Source organism: Otolemur garnettii, unplaced genomic scaffold (assembly GCF_000181295.1).
Source record: "Otolemur garnettii isolate 467f Iridium unplaced genomic scaffold, OtoGar3 scaffold00153, whole genome shotgun sequence".
Classification (NCBI taxonomy): domain Eukaryota; kingdom Metazoa; phylum Chordata; class Mammalia; order Primates; family Galagidae; genus Otolemur; species Otolemur garnettii.
In genome coordinates this window covers 3,749,896-3,755,857 of record NW_003852548.1, presented here as the reverse complement: position 1 = coordinate 3,755,857, position 5,962 = coordinate 3,749,896, and the positions used below count along the sequence as shown (strand labels likewise).

The following is a 5,962-nucleotide window of genomic DNA, read 5'->3' as shown; positions in this document are numbered from 1 at the left end:
GGCTCTGTCTCAAAAAAAAAAAAAAAAAAAGAAATGTAGAAATTAAAATATTGTGGTAATGGAATAAACTTGACAAATAGATCAGTAGATCAGAATAGAGAGCCCGAAATAGATTCAAGTATATATGGGAATCCAGTTTTTGAAAAACAAGAAAGGATGAAGTATTCAATAAATAGTATTAGTAAAACTAGTCATCTAGGAAAAATAAAGATAAGTCTTCACCTCAGAACTTTCATAAAGTTTAGATGGATTAAAGGCCTGAACATAAAATATAAAATTGTAAGAGTAAAAAAAAGAAATGTAGTATTTTAAACTTGAGGTAGGGTAATGCATAAAATATAAAGATATGTAGGTAAATATATTTGGCTGCACCAAAAACATAAAACATTTATAAGATAAAAATATGAAAACAAAAGTACACCAAAAGTGCCTTAAAAGCCAAAGACCATCAGATTATTTAATATTTATTTTTCTGTAAGTTGAATATTAAAAGTGATTTGACAGATTTTGTTGTATTTTGTTTATACTTTTAGGCAATGAAGAAACAATCTTTGCCTTATGTTTTTGAAATAGACTTCAATTTTTAGAGCAGTTTTAGGTTTATAGCAAAATTTTGTGGAAGGTACAGAGATTTCATATATTGCCTTACATTTTTAGATAACAATGCTTCTCTATTTGAGAGCTATTTGAAAATTACAGCATCTAAGTTTATGAGGAGACAATCTTGTACCACATTTAATAAACAGTTTTGAGTGTTTGCAGAATTGCTGAGTGAGGACCTTGGAAAAACTTAATACTGCTCCCCCCCAAAACCCCAATACAACTTGGAAAAATTATTAAAAACAACATTAGAAATGTGACCAAAGGCATACAACGAATCAAGAAGCATTTATTTAAGAAAAGCCATGAAGCCGTGTTTAGAACAGTGAGAATCTGGAAAACATCATAGCTAATCTGAGGATTCTGTACAGATTCAAAAATGCAACAGACCAGCAGACTACTCAGAAATTTAACAAGGAGATTTAGTGAACAAGACAGGCCACAGTGGGCTTTCACATATCCCTGCTGGTCTGTAAATCTGTGGCTCGCACAGGGCTGAACACTTGCTCAGGAGAAACCAGAGAGGGCGCTATATAACCCATGCAGAACATGAGCTCTTACATGAAAAGAAAATAAAAGCTTGTGGGCAGGCTTGTAAACTGCCTGTACTTTGAAAGAATTTACCAAACCACACACAGATTAATTGGCAAATGGTGGAAGTCTTACTGGCTAAAAATGTTTTAAGCACAACATCTGATTAAGCATATGCTGACCATTAAGTTTTGCTGACTCAGTGGTATCCCTTAGGAAGCCAGGCTTCAAAATGAAAATAAGAATTAAAAAAAAAAACGAGAAGAAATCAGCAACTACATACTTTTGACAAGATAGACTCTACAAAATGAGTTCAAGTAAGTCACTAAAGGAACAAATGAACAGGAATAGTACCAGCTTCTGGGGACAGAAATTACAATCCAGAGATTATGTAATATATTATCTAAAATATCTAATTTTCAGTAAAAAAAATTGAAACATGCATAGAAAGAGGAAAGTGTTAACCATATACAGGAGAAAACTTAGGTAATAGAAACTATACCAGGAGGGACCAGATGTTGACTTAGCAGATAAAGACTTTAGAGCAGCTATTTTAAACATGTTCAAAAGAAACCATGTTTAAAGAATTAAAGGAAAGTATGATGACAATGTGTCATCAAATACAGAATGCCAACAAAAGGTAGAAATTATATATATGTATGTACACATATATATACACACATATACACCATCTGGATATGAACAGTACAATATTTGAAAAGTTCACAAGAGAGGCTCAACAGTATATTTGGGAAGGCAAGAGAAAAAAATATGATAGATTAGTAAAGATTGGCTCGGTGCCTGTGGCTCAAGTGGCTAAGGCGCCAGCCACATACACCTAAGGTGGCGGGTTCGAATTCAGCCAGGGCCCACCAAACAACAATGATGGCTGCAACCAAAAAAAATAGCCAGGCGTTGTGGTGGGCGCCTGTCGTCCCAGCTACTTGGGAGGCTGAGGCAAGAGACTCACTTGAGCCCAGGAGTTGGAGGTTTCTGTGAGCTATGATGCCATGGCGCTCTACCCAGGGTGACAGCTTAAGGCTCTGTCTCAAAAAAAAAAAAAAGATTAGTAAAGATTATGTAATCTGAAGATAAGAGAAGAAAAATAATCAAGAAATATGAACAGAACCTCAGAGAAAGATGACACCATTAGTGAAACAACATATTCATAATGAAAGTCTCAGAAGGAGAGGAGAGAAAAGAAAGAAAAAAATCTGAAAACTCCAAACTTGCCCAATTTGATGAAAAACATTGTACATCAAAGAAGCTCAGTGAACTCAAATAGGATAAATACAAAAAGGGATTCACACCTGGAAGTATTATAATTAAATTGTAAAACTATAAAGAATTTTGAAGCTCGGCGCCTATAGCTCAACCGGCTAAGGTGCCAGTCACATACACCTAAGGTGGCGGGTTCGAATCCCCAGCCCGGACCCGCCAAACAACAATGACGGCTGCAACCAAAAAATAGCCGGGCGTTGTGGCGGGCGCCTGTGGTCCCAGCTACTTGGGAGGCGGAGGCAGGAGACTCCCTAGAGCCCAGGAGTTGGAGGTTGCTGTGAGTGTGATGCCACAGCACTCTACCCAGGGGGACAGCTTGAGGCTCTGTCTCAAAAAAAAAAAAAAAAAAAAAAATTTTGAAAGCAGTGATTGAGAAGGGATTCATAATGTACAAGTGATTCTTAATAAGATTAATTATTGATTTCTCAGAAATCATAGAAGCTGAAAGACAAAGTATTTCAAGACATAGAAATATGTCAATCTAGAGTTCTATACTCAGCAAAACATTTTTTCAAGAATGAAAGAGAAATAAAGACATAACCAGATAAACCAAGACTGAGATAAATTGTTAACTAACAGGGCTTCTTTCAGGATGAAAGAAAATGTTACTGGATTGTAACTCAAATCCAACTCCAAAAAAAAATGATCATTGGTAAACAAACATACAGAGATAAATATAAAATACAGTATAAATATGCATTTTCTTTTTTCTCAACTGACTTAAAAAATAACTGCATAAAATGCATATAAAATAATATAATTATGACTCGGTGCCTGTGGCTCAAGTGCTAAGGCGCCAGCCACATACACCTAAGGTGGCGGGTTTGAATCCCCAGCCCAGACCCGCCAAACAACAATGATGGCTGCAACCCAAAAATGGCCAGGCGTTGTGGCGGGTGCCTGTAGTCCCAGCTACTTGGGAGGCTGAGGCAGGAGACTTGCTTAAGCCCAGGAGTTGGAGGTTGCTGTGAGCTGTGATGTCACAGCACTCTACCCAGGGGGACAGCTTGAGGCTCCGTCTCAAAAAAAAAAAATGTAATAAGAAAAACAACAACAAAGAACTTAAAATGGAAGACTAAAATATCTATTTTAGGTCGGACGGAAACGCTCTGCCGGCTTTATTGTCGATATGTGGCGGAGCCCAGCAGCTTAAGGCGCCTCTTGCCCTCAGCTCCTCTGAAGCCGATGGCGGGACTCTTCAGTGCGCTGGAGGAAAGATCTCTGTTTGGAGGCTTTGGATGGTGCTCTACTCTCAGGGCCTGGTGGTGATAGGAATATGAATCCAAATTTATTGGCTGAAGCTGGCTCTAATCAAGAAGGAGGTGATGCTACTACTTCACATGATTTCAAGTATGGTTTGATGCCTGGCCTTTCAAGGGACTTCAAATATGGGTTGATACCAGGTTCTTCAAATGATTTCAAGTATGGATTATTGCTGGAATTTTGGCCAAAACAAGAAACTTGGGAAAATGGTGAATCATATCTAATCATGAAAAGTTGAAATGCCCTCATTGTAGCTATGTAGCCAAATACAGACGAACACTACCAAGGCACTTGCTCATTCATATGAGAGTGAGATTTGTGGAAAGCTGTTTACTCGAAGAGAACATGTAAAAAGACATTCCGTGGTGCATAAAAAGGATAAAAAATACAAATGTATTGTGTGTAAGGACATCTTCATGTTAGCAGCCAGTGTTGTAATAAGACATGGATCTCGAAGCTGTGGTGTTTGTGTAGACTGTGCGGATAAATCATAACCAGGAGGGCAAGAAGGTGTAGATCAGGAACAGGATACAGAATTCCCTCAAGTTGAAGAATACGAGAATGAAGTAGTCTCGAGAAGCTGATGAAGAGCTGGTGGATGATGGAGAAGATCAGAATGACCCATCTCAATGGGATGAATCAGGAGATGTTCGTATGTCTCTAGATGATTAATTGACCTACTTATACTCCTCAAGAATGCTGCATTTGGACATTATATGAATAGACAATTTGGATTGTTGAACATGAAGGCTTGAAAAACATGGCACATGCTGGATGGTGTTATGTTGCTGTGAAAACTAGGGTCAAAGTCTTATAGCAAAAAAATAATTTTTTTATATTTACACAGGACTGTACAGCAGACAACCATGTGGTTGGATTACATGGAGTCCCCACATATTCAGCCAGTTATCAAAGTAAAATATTTTTTATTTATAGGATATACAGTAACTATTTGGGTCCTATGAAAATATATTACCTGTCTTGATAGAGCTTACATTCATGTGCTACTTTAACATGAATGAAAAAATCCATTTATGGAAATACAGTGACAGTTGACCCAATCACTCTGTCCATCAAACCACTCAGACTAGTTTGTACTAGAATTATTTCTATTTTTTATTTTATTTTAAATTAACATAAATAGGTTTACTGACATTGAAAGTTCACTGCTACGTCAAAATGTCTTTTGCTCTTAAAAATGTAATTTTAATATACACATATTTGCACAAGCATGGAATTACGATTTTTATTTTTCTTTCCTTACGTGCATTTTCTATTTTTTTACATAGTGAACTTCTAAAACATAACAGAATAATAAAATCATGTCACTTTTCCTGCTAAATACCCTTTAAATGCTCCAGCGGCCTATAGGCTCTGGTGCAAATTCCTTAGCACTCAAGGCCCTTCGTGAAGATTCTTGGCCTCTCTCCTCATCCCCACACTCAAATCTCACTCAGAAAGTTCTCTAAAGATCCACGCTTTTTGACACTTCAGTTCTTTCTGACCAGCACGTTCCCACCCACAGTTCGAGGGGCCCAACAACCCCCCTCCCAACCCAGAGCCAGAAAGCTTGGAACACCGCCCTTGCCCCGAGCAGGCAGCGAAGGGCCACTGACTGGCAGGTCGAGTTCCCCTGGGAGAGGACGCACGAGGAGACTCTGGAAGCCCCAGTCCACCGCGTGACTGCGCCAAGAGCCTGCACTGGGGAACAGAATGGGAATCCCCGAACTGCAAGTAGCGGCCGAGCTGTAGCGTCCAAGCGGCACAGGAGGCTCTAGGCTCTGGGCATGGGGTCCCGCGGGGCTGCCTCCAAGGCTGAACAGGGTTAGGGCACTCTGCCGTGTCCGCCTTGGCCTCCCCTTGGCGCTGCTCACAAAACCGACTTCCACGGGAACACTGGCCCTGCCCGCCACGCCCACGCAGAACCCGTCGCACAGCCACGCCCACGCAGAACCCGTCGCACAGCCACGCCCACGCAGAACACGTCGCACAGCCACGCCCACGCAGAACTCGTAGCACAAGGAGGCCGCCAACTTCGGCGCGCCTCCTCCTCCTGACCTTTGACCTCCTTTGGCCTGGGAGGCCTCACTCCTTTCCTGCCTTGTTCCCTGCGTGAGTTTCCTTGAGGGTGCTAGGGTTGCAGGTCTAGCTAGTTTGAATTTAGGTTCTTTGGTTTGTTGACTGACTGTAGCTGGGCCTGTTTTTGTGCTTTTAAATCTGTGTATTTGGCTCGGCGCCTGTGGCTCAAGCGGCTAAGGCGCCAGCCACATACACCTAAGGTGGCGGG

At 40.5% G+C, this 5,962-nt stretch overlaps 1 pseudogene; it reads left to right on the top strand.

The window, feature by feature from the left end:
• Positions 1–4,347, top strand: part of LOC100953822 — a 12,891-nt pseudogene extending 8,544 nt beyond the window's left edge.
• The last annotated feature ends 1,615 nt before the right edge of the window (positions 4,348–5,962 follow it).